The sequence below is a fragment of the Hirundo rustica genome, chromosome 1, assembly GCF_015227805.2.
Source record: "Hirundo rustica isolate bHirRus1 chromosome 1, bHirRus1.pri.v3, whole genome shotgun sequence".
In the NCBI taxonomy this organism is placed as follows: domain Eukaryota; kingdom Metazoa; phylum Chordata; class Aves; order Passeriformes; family Hirundinidae; genus Hirundo; species Hirundo rustica.
The window spans coordinates 60,275,067-60,294,162 of record NC_053450.1 but is presented as its reverse complement, the minus strand read 5'-3'; positions in this window follow the sequence as shown (position 1 = coordinate 60,294,162).

Sequence of the window (19,096 nt, the reverse complement as noted above, 5' to 3'; positions counted from 1 at the left end):
AAAGTTAAGGAGTGTAGCAGTATGCCTTCACATGACACATGTATTTAGCAATGCTAATCTGATTAGCAAGTAAATACAAACTACAGTTGTACGTGCTTTAAACCCAATTATTAAATGTTCCTTGATGGAGGACAAAAACAACTTTGAAAGTAAAAACTGGCTTCAGAGTAAGAAGACGAATTTTAAAGAGCGCTAATCAAAGCACACTTATCATGGCAGTGCACCTTTAAATGAGTTTCAGATGGACTTTATTGTCTTAATTTATATCCTAGGAAAGCAAGGAGAGCCACCTTAGCTGTGGAAGATTTGGCTTTTTAGATATAAACACTGACTTTAAAACATCTCAGCAGCGTTTTCAGATTGTCACAGTGAGCAGAAACATCCATGTTGTCAGCCAGATGGGAAATTTCATATGCGTTTCTTAAACCAGTTAATTTTCTTCTTCAGCACAGAGAAGCCAAGAGCTAATGCTGAGGTCTGGGACATACTTTCAATTGCTTTCTGTGTCAAATTCCATGCACACAGAAAGTCTTAATATTTTATTTCTTTGTTTGGTTTTATTTTAGAGAGAAACCAGTGCATTTCTGGCAGTTTATTCTCCATCTGCCTTAAACCATTCTAGTATTCTGACAGAAAAAAAAATTCTTTAAAACTGTCAGAATAATTTTAAAAACTGATACAGAAATAAAAATGGAGTTCTCCTTCGATTCCATATTGAGACAAAATTTAACTGCTTGAGTAAGAGCTGCAGAAATGCCCTGAGGTCCTTGAGGAAGTTTTCATCATTACTGCATTTACCACTTACTTGGTGTACCCCTTGTTTTAACAAATCACACAAGAAAAATTGTTCTTTGTACATCTCCCTGCTTGATGTTGGGTTTCTTTCCTTACCAGTTCATTTTTTTTTTACTTGCCTTTTCTTCACTCTACATTACAGAGTCAAGATCAATTTTATTTATTGGGTCAGCATAATGCAAATAAATCTCTGCTGTTGGTTACTGCTTAATGCCTGCAAGAGAGCAAGCCCAGCCCCTCTGCCCCTGCATCTGCTATCCAGGGAGGGGCAGCCACCCTGGGGAGATCTCCTGAAGGCAGCCATGGCCCAGGGCAGCTTTTCAGAGAAGGAGAAAAATTAATTCAAACCCAAAGCTTTTTGAGGAGATGGCTCTTGCAGGCAGGGGTGAGGAGTCAAGAGAAGCACCAAGTGGGATTTGAAAAAGAAGCACGTCAAAACTCTGTTCCTTGGGAGTGCATCCATTGTAATGGACTTGGTGTTCACACTTAAACGTTAAAAGCAGATTTTAGCAAAGTTCAGAACAACAAAATTTACTGATACTTAATAGTTGTGAAAGCTCATTTTTGGAAAGTAACAATAGAGGAAGACCATCACAGGTTTGGAAATTATGAGAAAACCTTAAAAACATCTAGGTTTTATTTTTTAATGAATACAACCAAAAATCCTGCCTGGAACACCAAACAAAAACAAAACCCTCCTCCCTAACTTCTGTTTCTACATGATGTCCTGAGTGGGTTTTGAGCAAACCAAATGCAATTGCAAGTGCAAAGAAAACAAGGGATTTCCTACTCCACATGAAATTACTTGTGTTCACAAAGAGGAATGGGGGCCATCTTACAGAAATGCCACCACAGCAAATGTGCTTAAGAAATGATTGACAGCTTGGTGATACCTTTACCTGCAGTGCACCACATTGTGTGCTTCCACAATGCTACCAGTTTTGATGGTAATGATTAGTAGGCATGTAATTCAAAGCAATACCAGCATTAACCTCGCTCAGCTTGGCATCCAGACAATGCAGGAAAACAAGGTGTAGGTTTCAGTCTGGTAAAAGACCCATGGAAAACTAGAGAACAAAACAACATACTAACCTCATTTTATTGAATATTGTGTTCAAATGACTGTTAAAGAAATAAAGGTTTTTCATATTCTCTCATGAGATCTATATGCACCATGTTAAACACCACAGCTGATCAAGAGATGACTATGTTTCAGTTTTATTATGGGCGGGCTAACCTCAAAAGATGCAGCAGATCTTTTCAGTTCACAGAGGGATAAAATTACCTACATGCTTATGCAACCTCTATTCAAACCTCCTGCAAACCAACACAACTTCCACTCAAAGCTAGCCACGTGTAGAAGGATCCAAAGTTTGCCCCAGTTCCTAAGCTGGAAATAATATGAATTCTATCCCAAATAACTTACTAGGGATATAAGTGCTTTTGGGTTTAAAAAAAAGTAAGCATGAAAGAAAAGCAGTTATGTCTTCAAATTACCACAAAAATTCTTGCAAGAGAATTTTTGGAGATTCTTTTGCAGTGTAAAAATGTGTTGCCTTTATTCACCATCACTTGCTTTTCATGATGAATGCAGCAATGTGAACCTCATGCCTATTTTTTGGTAGGTTTTTCATCCTTTACAGGTCTTTTCACTCAAGATTCCTGTGAGATTCAGCACTATTACAACAGTAGTTCAAGGATGTGTCTGGCGCCTAAAAATGTTGGCTTGGATCTCTACTTAAATTTGCATATAGCCTTGTTGATTGTGTCTCTTCTCAAAAGTCTATTCAGTTTTTAACTTTGTAGTTGGTTTGCTTGGCTTTTGCCTTTTTGGGGTGCATGTGATCCTTCTGGCATGTCAGGCAGGTGCTGCAGCCTTCCCCTCCCAGTCTGCATGGAGCCCCCACGAGGAGCTCTGGCAAGTATTCTTTGGCACCGTGAAGAAATCTTGTTCTTCTCAAGAGCAGCAGGACCTTTGGATCAGGCCCCACAAATCCTTTCATTCAGATTCCTAGTTCAACCAGATCTGAAACCCTACATAGCATAAACTGTAGCATTACTCAGGAAAGGATTGGTGGAACCTTTTTGGTTTTAGGGACAGAGACACAGGTCCCCTTGCTCATGTGGCACTGACAAAGAGAGGATGGTCCAGGCAGGAGCTGGCATTCAGCAGCTGCTCCAGGTATCCAGTGCCCAGCTGCATGGGAGTGAGGGGCCCTTCTGAGGTGCTGGGTGAGCACCTCACTCTTCCCTGGGAGAGAAGAGCCCCATGCAGTCTATGGTGCAATTATAGGAGCATCCTCTAAGGGTGGGATTTTGAGCTGTAGAAAGCAGCATTCCCAGGACTGGGTACTGGACCCAGCCCAGCTTCCTTGTCTAAAAGCAGCCCAAAAAGGCTCAGATGCCAGGGCAGAGGCAGTGAGGTGAGGAGGGGAGGAAGGTTGCAACTCTTCTCAGTCGTTGTCAATCTGTTTGGTCTGAGAAAAAAGTACAGAAAAAGTTGTCACCACTGAGATACACAAGACCTTTAAGACAGCTTTACTTCAGGGAACTGAAAGGACTGAAAGTCACTGACTGATTCAGTGAACTGTCCTGAGGTAAGAATTTAAGAGATACTTAGATTTTTTTTTTCTTTTTCTTTTTCATTTCACCTTTTGAGCAGCTAGACAGAAATGGCACTGATGAATCATTATGGTATTTCTCTCATTAATCTGGGAAGCTGCATGACTTATTGAAAAGTCAAAAAAAGACATTTTATCTTTGTCAGTGTATACAGATGTTTAGATGCTGTTGCAATGCTAACTGTTGCTCTTAAGGTCTCAGCCTCTGTACAGAAGACTCACTTCTGACTCATAAGGACCTGGACTGCAGTGAAGAATGATTCTCTGTGCCAGTGAGAGGCAGTAGAAGCAAGTATGGTGGCCTGACAAAAAAGATCATGGAAATTACATTATTAGGTTAGATGTTAAGTGGGATCTAAAGATTTAAGCTTATGACTGCTGATTGTTGTTTAACAAAATGGTTATGAGTGTTTATAAAGGACACAAATTCCATCAGGTGGAAGAAGAATAATTTAGGAAATAAAAGCACAAAGGCACTTGCCCAACCCTCCCCAAGTCCTGTGTGGATGGTGGCAGTGAGAAGAACTGGACATCAGGAGATGCTTTCCTAATATGTAGAATGTGACCAATAATTACTGTTAAGAACATTTATTAATCTTACTGAGGAGCTGCATTTTCATAGAACTTTTCTTTATTTTCTTCTTCTTGTTCATTTTATCTCTGACTTCTTATTTCTCAATTTTAAGGGGAGATCCCCCCCCACACACACCTTGCCTACATACCAAAGTGAGACTCCATTTCCCAACAAACTAATTTTTTAAAAAATGACAAAATTCTGATTGTTCTGATCTGCATCAGAGATCATTGCAATTACTCCAAGTACTCCTCATCCTTCCATGGTGATGCACGAAAAGGACAGTTTTACGGTTCATGCCATCATTCTTAGCAGAAAGTATAATATGCTGAAGCCTGGAAGATACTAGGAAGAAGAAACTGTTTACAAAGTATAATGACTGGTGTACATCATCCTTTGCATAGTTTTATTCATAGTATTTTGAAGGAGTTCAACTTGCTTCTGAAAAGCTGGATAATATCTTAGTTAATTTACTGGTATAATTCAATTTATTTCCATTTCTTCCCTTAAATACTCATGAATTTCAAACCCTGACTACCACTTGGGCTTGAAAAATATCATCAAATACATTCGTAGTGGTAGTTCCTCTTCTTCCTTCCATGTTTGCTTTGACATTTTTCAATGTATTTTTAAAGGTCTAGATAGTGGTTTGTGTGGTTTTTTTCATTTTACTGATTTGGGCAAGTACTCAATTTTAAATTGCTGTGCATGGATGATTCCTCTGAACTCACAAAGATGGAAACCACACTGGGTCTTTCAGAGCCAAACTGATCGTGACTATCCCAAACCTTCAAGTTGGAAAGTACAACCAGTGAAATGCTGCAAAAGAAAGAGTGTAATTGTTGTATTTTTGGTGAAAAACTGCCTGTTGGGGGACAGCGAATATCTGCACAGGAGTGTCTACCCAAGCGTGATGGCAGTGGCCTTGTATTGTTGGTAGAACTGGTCTAACCTGACTAACAGAAGTTCAGGATTTTATCTGGCTTCAAAATTAAGTGTGGATGCATAAGTAGGATGACCTCCAACATTTTGTAATGAAATGAAAAAAAAAAAAAATCTCAGTTCTGTGTCTGCAAGACCGTGTTTCTATAAAATAACCATGTTTACCTGCAATTAAGATGGTCACATTGAAAGGTGTGATTTGTTCAGAGAGCACTAACATGGGGCTGGATAGGTACTATCATAAACAGAGAATTACTTTTAAAAACAATTTTATTTTTTTCTTACTAAGAAGTAATGGCTGCTCAGTTTATTGTTTCCAGCAGCTCCAAACAGCTGGCATTGCTTCAGTTATAGTGAGCAGGACTTCCTTTCTGTTATAAGGCAAAAGAGCTGTCTTATTTTTCTATAAAGGAAGAGAAGATGAGTAAGATATAATTATTATTATTTGCAAGATTGTGAGAAAGGGCAAGTGACCAACCTTGAGATGGTACAGACCTCACTCTTAATATTTATAAGGCTGCCTGCACAAAGCCTTGCTCAAATCAATGGGCTTGAAAAAGGAGTAAAATCACTGCAAGTCTGGTTACATTTTGGGCTCTGTTGATTAAGAGAGCTGTAATGTACATTTGATTAAATGGTACATTACAGCCTCAAAGCTCAAGAAAACCACTAAGTCATCATCCTATCTGTCATTCCTGGGCTGCTTTGAACCCAAGCGTGCCCTGCTTACATGAATTAGAGTTGATAGAAAGGACTGACCCGATTTATGAGGGACATGCAACCCACAATATACAGAATACAGAGAGCTGCAACCACTCCCTCCTCTGTCTCAACATGCCCATATTCCTACTGATTCTGTGGGCTGTGGAAACAGGAGCTTCTACACCAGTTACAGTTGTAAAGCTGGTTGAAAATGTGAGCTTCTGTGAAAACAGGCACATGAACTATTTCTTGGTTTTTCCTCTAACTGGGAGACTCATTCCAGCTGGGATCTTCCTCTGTGGAGAACTCAGATGCCTTGCCTGGTCATATTATTTTGCCTAGGGAATGTCAGGCTTAAGTATAAATAATGACAGTAGCATGCCATGATAGCTATTAAACTGCCAAAAGTAGGATTTCTTAATGTTAAATTAAAAATTTAAAAAATAACCAGGAATCAAGATGCAGTTTCATTATGTTAGCTTGAACTTTACTTAATGTTTCAATTCAGCAGTGAGTTCTTTTGATGAATGACAAATTAATCACCACGTTACAAAAATAATACCATCAGAATCCCACAGCAAGCAGAAATCTTTCCTTGCAGAATATTTTTCCTCTGATGCATTGCAGCATTTTTTCTGAACACATACCTGTTACACACCTACAAAGTGTTTAACTCCTAAAGAAGGTCGTACCATTATTTACAAATTAACTGTATTAATTGAAAGCAGTGTCTGACACTAGAAATTACTTAAGCACTGACAGTTTCTAAGAGGTTATCTCAACACCTATTTTTCTGTTACTAATGAAAAGAAATCTTGTTGTTACCATAGTAACTGGCATATCTCTACCTACACTTCTCAAAGAAACACACCAATATACTAATGTTTGTGTGTGTGTCCCACCAAGTGCTTGAAGGTCATCCTAAATCCTGTTAGTAAGTGAAGAAAGAAATGAAGTGGCATTAAGTGACAGTTTATTGACATCAAGCCTGAAAATCCAAGTAATAGACAAACCAGAAAAAGTTCTGACAGAGGTCCCTACCCTGCCAGCTACTTTGTGTTTTCCAAATCCCCTGCACCCATAAGTTGCTTGGGGCTGGTATCAATTTATCCTTGCAATGAACATTTCAAAAGATTTGAGTAAAGAAGAGAAGTTTTTTTGTTGTTGTTGTTTTGTTGGGTTTTTTTGGTTTTTTTTCCAGGAATGATCTTCTGAAAGAAATTTATATTTGCTATTAACAGGTTGGATCAGTAATTCCCATCACTGTTTATAATTTTATGCACAAGTATCAGAGTAGCAAATTTTTCTTTATTTCCTTTTTGATAGTTTCCACCTTCATTAGAGAAAAGTTAATCCATCACAACCACTCTGTGTTCTGGAAGGAAATTATTTTATCTGGGAAAAGTGAGACAGTCAAATCAGGTCCCTATCTAATTTTTATTAATTCTGTGGTTCTGCTTATCCCTTGGATACCGTCTTGACAGAAGGGAGAATGCTCAGGTTGTTGCTATGTAGACTGCAAAGGAAAACATTTACAGCAGAACCATCAAGTAAATAAATACAGTTACATTTTTAAATACATGTTTGTTTCTTTCTTGTCTTTTATTTTTTAAAACACATAAGGCCTCTATCGTTACTGGCTCTCCATGTGCTATTTGTATGAACCCCAGATTCTGTTCTATAAAGTGCTGGGGTGCTTATGTCATTTTAAACATTTTTTGATGAGAGAAAAGGAAGGTAATTTTTAATTTGAGGACTTACTTCTTCATATATTGAGCCAATGAAAGACCATTATGGCTAGAGTTTGATTATAGTTTGGACTCAGTAAACTTTAAGGATTTTAACAAGCTCTAACTTCCAAGGGCAACTAAAAATTGCATTACAGTATAAAACCCTCTCAGCAACAAATCTGTCTGAGCATTACAAATGGATTTTTATTTATGAATGTACTTAAGCACATGAAATTCATAAATTTCTCTTCCTCATTAGCTTACAGAGGGATTGCATGTTATGGTTTGCTAAGAAATGCAATATTGGCCATGTATAAAGTAGGCTGACAGAGAAGGGAAAATCAGTTGGAAAAGTTTTTCAGTTGGAGTTTTGAGGAGATTGCTGGATAGAGATTTGAAAGCAGCCTTTTCATCTGTACTTGCAATGAAGGAGGGGAAAATATTGTTCTCAAATACTGCCTGCAGGACCTTGGTGTGTCTGTACATAAAGCCCTCAGGGATATGCAAGTAGTTAAATATAGAATTTTGCGGCTACCAAAAAGCATTTATATGAAGTTACCAAGGAAATTCAGTTGAGTTCTGCAGCCCCAGAACTCAATTGAATTTGAGTTTGCTGTTTTCATTTTTTTCCTTGCAAAGCCTTGTACTTCTTGAGAATCATGGAAAGTAGGGAAGGATGTGAGATGGGTGAGAATATGGCTGCATGAGACTTGCTAATCTCCAAGTGAGGGCTTTAAAAGATTTTTTTTTTTTTTTGCTCAGGCAGAAGCTGAGAACAACCTGACAGCCCAACAAAACTAACAAAAGGTCTTGGTCATAACTGTGATAAGTGTCGGAGCGCTTCACAGTGAGTACTTCCCTACGATATTCCTAGGGTTCACAGCTGTGAATGATTGCCAGCTGGGGATTGGAAAGGTTCTCAATATTCTAAAGCTAACTGAAATCTCAAATGCTGTCTCCTTCTTGTATTTAGGATGCAGTCTGAAGCCTGCAGCTGCATGCTGCTGAATGAATAGCAGTCAAAACTTAAAGGTCTCCAACGTTTATGTACCTGAACTCCAGAAGGCGACCACGGCAGCCTTCAGTGTGCTAGAGTACTTAAGGAAAATTCTTGAACTCACAACACTCCCTGTAAGGAATGTTCTCAACCATCAAGCTCTAGATAACAACTGAACTGAACTAGTTTCCATGTCATTATAATGCAAGGACTCTGATGGTTTGAATTCCTTTTAGAATGGCCAATCAAATAAAATGAAGCTAAGTGTTTTAATGTTGAGTTTGTAGCATTTGCACAAAAAAAGCATTAATTAGATTTTTTTCCAAGTTGTTATGTGAGTATAGGTTTTACAATGTAGCAATTTGGCTGAAATTTTGGACTCAAAAACTTTCCCAAACACAAACTTACATCCAGTGGAAACACTCAGGTTACACCTTATTTCATGCTTCAACCATGCAAAACCATTAAGTCTGCTATAGTGTTTCAGCGCAAACCCATAAATCACCTTGAGAGGAGTTGAAAGGCCACAGAATTAGTGACCCTACTCTAAGTTTTGAATTCACAGCAAAATTGCAAACCAATTAGCTTTCATCTTAGACTTTTTGTTCAGGTCTCTTTAGCTATTACCCACGTTCTATAATTGTTTCCCTGCATCTTGCAATATTTAAGAGAACAAGCTTTGAGTAAACAAATGCCACAAACAGAAAATAGGCATACACTGTCTGAAAAAGGCTGTGTGTGATCTGTCACAAGGCAATTAACCTAAAATTAAATTAGTAATCCCAGGCTTGTACTGCAATTTGGGACACCTCAGTGTGAGAATTGAGGGAACATTTTTTAAAAAAAATTGTTATTTTCCCTTTCAGAGGGTGTCTTGAATGATTGAATACAGGAGAAAAAGAAACAGTCTGGAAACACCCCAGTCTGTTCCACCACCAAAGTCACAAGGCAGTCAGGTCTGAGAATAGCTCACTTGGATGTAGAAGAACTGACTTGTATTTTGAGCAGCTGAAGACCGATTTTAGTATGTTTGTCTCTGGGGATTGCATTTTTAGCATGTTAGAATACGTTACTCTGAGTGTACATGCAATTCAAATATTAGTCACGTTTGTTTCAATACATGTATGCCATCTTCATGTAATGTGAGCAGCAGCAAACAGGAAAAAAATGCATTTTTGCCTATGCATGTGTTTGAACATTGTTTAGACATCCTCAGAAATGGAGTAAATAAGTCTCCAAAATATTCTCTTCTACCCCACAAGGAACAGATTAGAGTTGTTAACTGAATCTGTTCACAGTGAAAACACACACTGTGGATGCCCAGTTGTAAAGACAGAAAGCCTGATTCATTCCTGTTAAACAGAGCTGTGGAAGAAATCCATGCTGCCGTCCATGTGTGAATAACAACCATTCCCTTATCCTAGCCATCTTTTACTTTGACTGATGGAGATAATATATTTTAGGCATGTTGTAATGCCAGATTGTTGTGGCATAATCAAATCCCTAAAATTATATGCAATTTTTTGAAGCTGAAGGCAGAAGACCCTGTTTTTACAAGGTTGAACCAGGTAGGGAAAGATTCTTCCAGTCATGCAGTATTTGCCTTAACTAGAAAAAAAATACTGTTTGCCTAATTTTTTGCATTTAACCAAAGGCAATTTGTTGTTAACAGATGCTGGTTGGCTGCAGGATGGCGGCTTGAGAGCGTGTTAGTAAATATTCTTGACAACAAACTTTTTTAACATAGTCAAGAAAAACCTTTAGTGCAGCCAAAATATCTGCAGAATTCACTCAGCATGCTCAGATGTAAGTCATCTTCTGTTTCTCTACAAGCAAAGAAACCACACAGTAAAAAAAAAAAGCTAAGCAAAAAAAAAACCTGCAAAAAAATCCTTCACAGTGTGCATTTGACTAAATAATGTAGTTTTATCTGTAAGATTCAACAGTGGAAAACTGTTGCCTAATATTTCATAATTGATATGTATTTAATATATTTTATTTTGTTGCATAAGATGAATCAAACATATCAGAAAATCCTGCTATAGGATAGTTAACAACAACAAAAAAGAATCTGGTATGATTTGCATAGAATATACCTGCCTTTTTTGTTGTACTGGTACACAAATTGCTTACCTCGTGAGAGAAATTATTTGCCATCTGATGCATAATAACAGTGTCTGGATCATGCTCTACAGCTTGTGTAAAACACTATGACCTTAATTTTGGGCATGGGCTTTATCTTGGGAATAGTCCCACAGAAACGGAGGAAAACATGAGAAAAGATAGGCAAGTCTGTACAGTGCCAATGTAAATTAAATGATTTTTTGCAGACTTATGAGAAACTCTGGGTTTCATAGCTATTAACACAAGCATTATCAACACTATTTCTATGTGTTCACATATACATTGAAAAGACCTTCTGGTAGCAGAGTATTATATGTCTTCAATGTATCCACTAATATGGTAGCTGGAAATTTAAAAAAATGCCACTTATTCTCCTTGAGATTTGCATTCCTAAATTTTAGAGTACAGACTGATTTTAAAGTACAGACTTGAAAATCATCATCATTTTTTAACTGAAGATAGAAATTAAAATTACCAGCTTACCTATTTGCTCCTGAATGTGTGTCAGGGAAGGTGTCTGCACCTTTTCCATATTTAGTTGAGTAATCTAAAGTTTGCAATCAAGGGCTTAAAAAATTATCCCTATTGCTAATGCTTTTAGGACATGGAAACAGTGTCTGTAGTATTGTACAGCAGGCTATCTGACAGTGGAGTGTTGAAAACAACACGAAATTTCTCAGGAAGTCTATCCAAGGTAAAGGGAACAAATAACGCAGTGTGATGAGTCACTAACAAATGTTTTAGCAGAGGTGAAACTGCATTATGCCAGCATTTTGTTAGTAAGAGCGCTACATCTTCATTTTGTGCTTATTCTGCAAAGTTAGGGGAAAAATATTTCCACTACAGGGGCAGTGAGCATATGTAATGCAAACATTTTGACAGTGAATGTAAACAGCTTTCCTGCATTTTAAACCATTAAATCAAGGACACAAATTTCCATGGTTTTGCAGATTGCAATCTTCGCTGACTATAGAGAAGATGGTGTTGCATCTGTTTTGTGTTTATAATTGCATGCTATGTTGAGCCACTGTGGCTGAATTTTAATAAACGTGAGGGTTATTAATGGCTATGGATGTTGGGGTCTCACTTGTAACTATGGTGCAGAGATCCAATAATCCATTACAGAAAAAGTGTTTTAAAAGAAACAAACAGTGATTGGGATGACTCCATAATTGCTCTTTCTTGCTCATCTGCCAGAAAAGTACGACAGCCTGCCCCCATTTGATTTCTGACTTCTTGATTTCCAGTTTCAGTCAGTTGATTTAAACTCTATATTTTTGGCTTGGTGCATGAACGGGAGCCTCAGGGGAGTACTCTCCATCAGGTTGCTCTGTCTAGGTTTCTTTCACTACTTCTGTCATTGGAGAGCACATAGGTTCTGTCCAAAAATGCTTTCCCCAGCTTTCTTCTCCATCTCTCCACCCTGTCCCAAAATAGTCTTGCAGGGAAAATGAAAGTCTTCTTGAGCTGAAACAGAAAGCACGTGTCAGGCTGGGCCCTGTATGCCAGGGAACAGTGCCCCAGGGAAAGAAGTAGCCGCAGACTTGTGGGCCAGGAGGATTTTTGTGGAGCAGGAAAAGCTAAAAATTGAGTTACCAACAACAGAGCAAATGATTTGTGAAATAAGTAATTTGACTCTCTCAGCTTAAAGGAAAAGTTTTCTTTTCTAATAAATTATTTCTCCCCTTGGTTAGTAAATCATTTCCCCTTCCTAATACACTTAATTTTCTATTCCTTTTAATTACTCCTTGTCCAGGTGGATCTTAAAGGCTCCAACTTAAAAGGAGTCTAACCTAACCCTGGCAAAAAGCCAACCCCTACCACATCATTAACTGAAAGACAATCACACTCTGTCTTGCCTTAAAATAATACAGACAGAGTTCAAAATGCTGCAGTAAGTGTTTTTCTCAAGGCAATATCTTGCATTAATAGGAAAGACTATGGTGGAGGTTGTGTCAGGCCCATCAGACCCTTCTTGAATTAAATGACAGCATATTAATATCAGAGTTTGTGTCCCTTGAATAATGTAGTTTCACAGAGATGCAGGGGATGGTATTTCTTAGAGGAAAATTACCTTTGCACTGTCATTACCTGGCTTTAACACTAACCTGCTACAATATAGTATTGTAACTCATTTCCCATGGGAAGAAAAAAAAAAAAATTTGGAACGTAGTTTTTATGGAAAGAAAGAAAGAAATATTTTTTTCCATCCTGAGCCTAAAAGTATTGAGCTGTGGTTATCTTAAAGCCCTGCTTCTATCTCAGTATATGGCTAGCAAACTTGTACATTGGCTTTTATTTCTAAATCAGCTGTGCAGCTCTGTAGAACATTTACTGAATACTTTGAATCACAGCTGTCTTGTCCTAGTATTTTAAAGTTATTTCCAGTAGCATATGATATGTTCTTAGATCTTTGTATCTTGGGGGAAAGACATGAGAGAGAATGGGTGAAAAAGAACAACCAGAGAGAAGCAACTCTTATCTCTTTTTGAGATACTGTTTACAAACTGAGATGTCTCAAAATCCCAGGTTGCCTGATCCCTCTCTGCACGCTTCTCACAAAAAACCAGCCAGCTCTGTCTGCTGTGAAATACATAATATGTCTACAGATTTCATAACGTGCTCCTCCTCAAAGCATTTAATCTTCATGGGAAGACAGCCATTGTACTCCCCTTCTCTCCTGAAAATGTGTTTGGGAGCTCAAGTTTGAAAGACCCTAGCATGCTGATTCCCAGGGACACATCAACAGAGCAGCACTGGAGCAATGGAAGCTCCCAGCCCAGGAGAATTATTGGCACTCTAAGGCACAGACTGCAGGATGATGCTGCATTTTAAAAGACCGATTTTCAACTGTCAGAAGCAGAATATGAAGGATAAGGTGTCTTGCAAGATGCAGTTGGAGTCATTCTGATTATGCCAGTGCCTTGGGAGCCTGTGGCCCTAAAGAAAAGCTTTTCATACAGAGAAAGCAGCTCATCAGTGTTGTGGAACACCACTGATCCACCACTGAAGATGGGAACAAGCATCCCAGTGCTGGGGTCTCTGTGCCATGCCAGCCTTGTGGCAGAGGAAGGGTACTGCTGGGTGACATTGGTAAGGGCCAAATTCCTATTTATACCTTATCAGATTTGGATCTGTCTTATGAACTACAAGTCTGCACTCTATTCTTGCAATACTGGAAGAATATTACTAATTACTCTCAATGCAAAAGATTAGATGTTTGAGCACATGCTTGAATTAGAAAAGAAGTATGGGAAATCTTCCTTTTTAAAAGTTTATTAGGATCCTCTGCTGTAGGAGAAGGGAATACAGGTGATCTCACCCCTCATCAGTAACAGCTGTGCTAATTACCAGGTACAGCCTTGCTTCTGATGAGTCACAGCTATAGCCAATAAAGATAAGTAGGATAAAAGGGGAGTGGGTTAACTAATGAAGGGACCATCATGGAGGACTATGAATGTGAGGATCATGAAAAAGAAGGATCCTGGGCAGAGAGAATCACTGCTGTGAAGTCAGTCTGTATCTGCAGTTAGAGCCTGTTGTTGGAACCTGCAGCCACAGTCTAGCTAGGTGAAAGCCTGCAGTCAGACTCTGCAAACCAATACATGCAGCCATAGTTTAGCAGGAAATAACCAACAATCAGAGGCTGCAGGGGAAACCTACAGTAGGAGCTTGCTGCAGCCAGAGTCAGTGAATACTTGGAGTCAGGATGGCTGGGCTGTAAAGGGGAATAAACCAGGACCCTTTTCATGCTGTTATAAACAAGAAATCTGTGTCTTGGCTCATTTCTACCCTCTAACAAGAGGGCTACTGTAACGCTCTACTTCTCTTGCATTTAGGTACGCAATTTTAGAAGACCAGCATTTTGGTCAAATGCTGTGGTAAGGATATAATTTTGTCTGCCTGTCCTTACTAATTCAGGCTTTTTAAATAGCCAGCTAACCAGTCTCATGTAGAAGTTCCTCTACTCACCAGATTTAGTGATATTAAGCTTGCCTTCTACCCTTATTTTTTATTCCAACTTTCAAATCCTTAATGTGAATGAGACTTAAATTTGACTTAATGAAAAATTTGTCTTCTGTGTTAACCAAAATTGTCAAAGAAATTAATAAGATGAAGTGCAATTATGTGAAGCTTTCATGAGAAGAGAAGTGAAAATCAATTCCTAAACACGTCTAGGCTCAATGGCAGTGGCACCACTACTAAAAATATATATATATACATATGTACACCTGTCAATATATGAACTTAATGGACTAAGCTGAGATTATAAGACTCTTTCCAGATGGCTTTTGTGTTCCAGCTATTCACAACAGCAGAAGCTGCTTTGGAAGAACAACTGCAGCCAGTGTGAGCTGCATGTATTGAGGACCAGTCCAGAGCCACATCAGATCCAGAGTCCAGCACAGACCACTGAGTTGTAGAATGATTTGGGTTGGATGGAGGCCTTGAAGATCATCTCATTCTATCACTTACAGAATCATAGAATTTGACAAAAACACTGTTATTTCTGAAATTGCATTTCCAGGAAACAGGCGGGAAGACAAAAAGGTAACAGTGAATAATTCATAATTCTTTAAATAAAAATGTCCTCTGCAGGTTGCTTACATTAGGATTTAGCTGGGCTCATTGATGTATGGTTGGCTCAGTGCATGATTTTGCCTGTCACTGTTCTCTGATTCCAAAACTAAATAGATGTCCTCATTGGGATAGTGTTCACTGACCAGGGAGTCATTATAAGGTGCCATAAATATGGTAGAATGCTATCTCTCCCTGGAATCTGCTTGACAATTATGAAACACAGAAGGCCCCTGTTATAAAGTAGGAGTATTACACAAAATTTAACAGATTTATCCTTAAAATATTATGAAATATATGAAACAAGTCTGTGAAATAAAATCCTTCCTTTTCTTGTGGGAAGTTGGGTTGTAATATAATGGGATTGCTCCACTTGTGGGTCTTGAGGCAGGAATATGCCCAGTCCAGCCACACACTATGACCTCTTAAAGCATCGTAGTTCTTGTTGCATCTACCCTCCTTCTTCAGATCTGCCATTAATGCCACAGACTCCTCCTGTCAGAACCCTTCCAGCATCTGCTTATTGCAGCATCACTGTTTAGCTTGCCTCTGCAAGGAAATGTTGCACTATTGTCCATAAGATCACAGAACAAAATGAGAAAGAGATTACACAGATCAGGGCTGGATGTGTGGAGTGTTTCCTTCCTCACTGCCCCCTCATCAGCTGATTGTGCTTGTATCTGGCATGGCTGATAGATCAGGACAGCCAGCACCTGGTGTTTCAGGCTTGGCTATCTCAGAAGCAGAAAGCCTGGCAGCCCCTGTGGGTTCTTTTAATTTTCCTGGAAAATTATCTGGAGGCCTGGAAACCCTCCGGATGAGGCCTACAAGACCACAAATATGGCTCACAGAAGCCAGATGGGAGGAAGAGTCTTTCTGGTGTTCACTGGTGAGTGAACAGGTGGCAGAGGTGCACTGAAGCCAGAGCTTAGAGGACAAGTCCCTCAGTCAGGGTGAGGAGTTCAGCATCAAACGACACAATATTAATCCCTGCAAAAACCAAACTGTCTTTGTTCTCTTCTTCGTGTGGTCTCTGAAAAGGGACCATCACCCCACAGACGGATGGTTCTTAGTGTCCCCAAAACCATCTGGAAGCCCCCAGAATCTTACTGGGCTCCATTTGCTGATCTGAAACTATATACCAGCTGGGGACCACATCTCATACACCGAAACAAAAAGCCAAAACAGCCCTCGTTATCATTACCCAAAGCAGAGTAAGAGCATTTGGCTTGAAGCAACACCCAAGAGGCCACCAAAGAAATCCTTGCCCCTCTTTCTCCTGTCTCTCTCACCTACTGGGGGCCTTGATGGGGTGGTGGGGAGATGTGAGTCACCCCCAGCAAGCCATTGGATGGGTTTTAAGGGAGAGAGGCCAGGGAATTGGGTGGCCAAGGTGGGAGTCTCCTGAGGGACCTCCTGCAGCCCCACAGTGCCTGCCTGCTCACCCCTGTCCTCAGGGGAATGAAAAACCCACGGCGGGACAGCCTGGGTAAAATAACACGGACAAGCTGACCACCAAAATCGTTTTGCTTAATCCAAAGCACAGCTGGGCACTGCCTTGCTTGCAGGGGAGCTGCCACATCTGCCATTCTAAGGCAAAAAATCCCAAATTTCATCCTTTCTGAGCTCTGCCAAAACACAGTGCTCCGCTGCTAGTTCTGTCTTTGTTCCATACCTTTAATATACGTGAGCACAAGGAAGAGGGGAAAAGTAAAAATATAAGCCAGCCTCAGACTTTTCTGCTCTTAGGCTCTTTAGGGTTTTCAAAGTTCACAGTTTCCTTAAGGGGAAAAATAGTTAATGTGTCAAAAAATGCCAGGCCTCCTGGCTTGGAGCAGGACTTACTGAGTTCACTTGCTAGCTATGTCAGGGTTTGTCTGCCAATTAAACTTCTCCTAATGAGAAATAAACCATTCATTAACGAGTAAACATCTGTTTAGAATATGGTGTCCTCCTTCCTCCTAAAAAGCAGCATCACAGGAACAGCTATTTTTAATGCTGATGGTTTTTAGCTGCAATAAAAAGTCCTCCTTTTTGCAGTATTTAAAAAGAATTGATGTTTGCATAACAAATTAAAGAAACTCAGACTAGGAATGCACACATCTGCAGGATGTCCTCGAGGCACTAACCTTACCCAAGAACACAAAGTCCTTGTTATGATATTCAAACTAATGAATCAGCTGAAGGAAGCATTTATATTTTGACAGTGTTTTAGCTTTCCCTGCCTCAAATTAGCTGTGACTGTGGCTGTAACTTGGTATGATTCTGTGAACTTTCCAGCTAAAATTAGTCTTTTTACTTCTAGTAGTTATCACAGAGGAAATAATTTGCTGGAAAGGTAATAATTGATCTGAAACTACCCCTTGAACATTTTGATATTTGGTGAAAACTTGTTGCAGATCATAACTGTATTTTTGCACTTTTGCCTGGGATATGCTAAACTTGTGGTGGTCTCAGCTTGTTTAAACATAAAATTAAACTGTGATCAAGTAGCAGCACTGACTGTGTGTGGATAGGCATACTACATGGATTTTTGTATACTATTCCATGAACAGTAGAAGTAGCTTCATACCTGAAACATTCCATGCACTGTGGCTTATTACCTTTTGTTAAAACAATGCCTTGTTGGTTGATATTGTTCTGTCAGAGTGAATTTTTAAGAGCCCTGAAAGTCAATTTATTGGCATTTTTGACTACCATTTATTAATGACCGCATAAGGCATTTTGTGCAATGCTTCCTTACCCACTAGAGCATCTTTAATTTTCCAGACATCGAGGTCCTTCTTTCTTCTGCCTGAATCTCTGCTCCAGAATTAGTTTGAAAAACATTTAATTGGTAATAAATAGCTCTTCTGGTTTGTTTTGTTTTGTTTTGCTTTGCTTTTTTGTTTTTATGGTACTTGGGCTTTGCCATTGATTTGCCAAACTCAGAGCTTTGCTCCGGATTAGATGGGAGGAAAAGGGTATTATGGGGCCTTCTTTGGCTTGTATCACATGGGAGTTCAGATTTGAGCTTGTGCTGCAGTTGTCCTGGCTGTCTCCAACACGCAGAAATATTTGAGTTGCAGTACGCTCTGTGAGAACATGTCCGCAGCACACTCCCAGGTGTAATTCTATTCCGGCTGCCTGAGACAGAATTTCTTTGCCGTACAGCCTGTTTTGGTATCTGTATTCTCTGGCACAAAGACCCGAGAGCCAAAAGCTGTGCTGCAGTGCCGCAGCCCTGCGGAGTCAGAGCGGGCTTGTTTGTATTGCAGCACAAACACAGGGGGCTGGTACCCCCTCTGTGGGAAGGGGAACGTGCCCGGGGCCGTTTACGTGTGCAATGCTCATGCAAAACTCTCATCTAGCCATGCTGGAGATATTATTTAAAAGAACAGTCTGTATTCTTATTCAAAGTACACAAACACTGCTGACAAGGTCAGTGTCTAGAAGGATTAGCTGGCATGTAAAGGCCAATCATGTAAATAAAGCTCCTCAGGAGTCGCATTATCTTGCCTTGTAGTACATAGATTTATGTAGTACCTTTCTTCATCTCTTTATTTTACAAGTAAGCCTTTTTATTTGCTTGTGCTGTCTCACTTCTTATCTTTCTTTCCCCTTCTCTTTCCTTCTGTAGCGTGCTGGCAGGTGATATTTCCAAGTGGCATTACTTCCACCTTGTTTATATGTGTTTTTCTTACTCGTTGCTTGAGCATATGGTGAAAAAAGAAGGTGGCCCTTTTCAAGTTTGCATATCCAATAACTGAGGTGTGGTACATTTGCAAAAGAATGCTGTGAGATTAGATGATGAGTACCTTTACACACCCTCATGCACACACATTGTTCTGCCTCTGAAAAGGCACCTTACCTATAGAATTACTTGTTTCTTAAAAAAACATGGAATTATTGCTGAGGATCCCAATGTTTCAGAACAGGATTTGACTTTAGTATGAAACTACTTGCTGGTCATTTCTTTGCTTAAATAATTCAGGTTGTAAGCCTACAACTCCAATCACTGCAGTAGAATCAAACACTTAAAAATAAATAATAA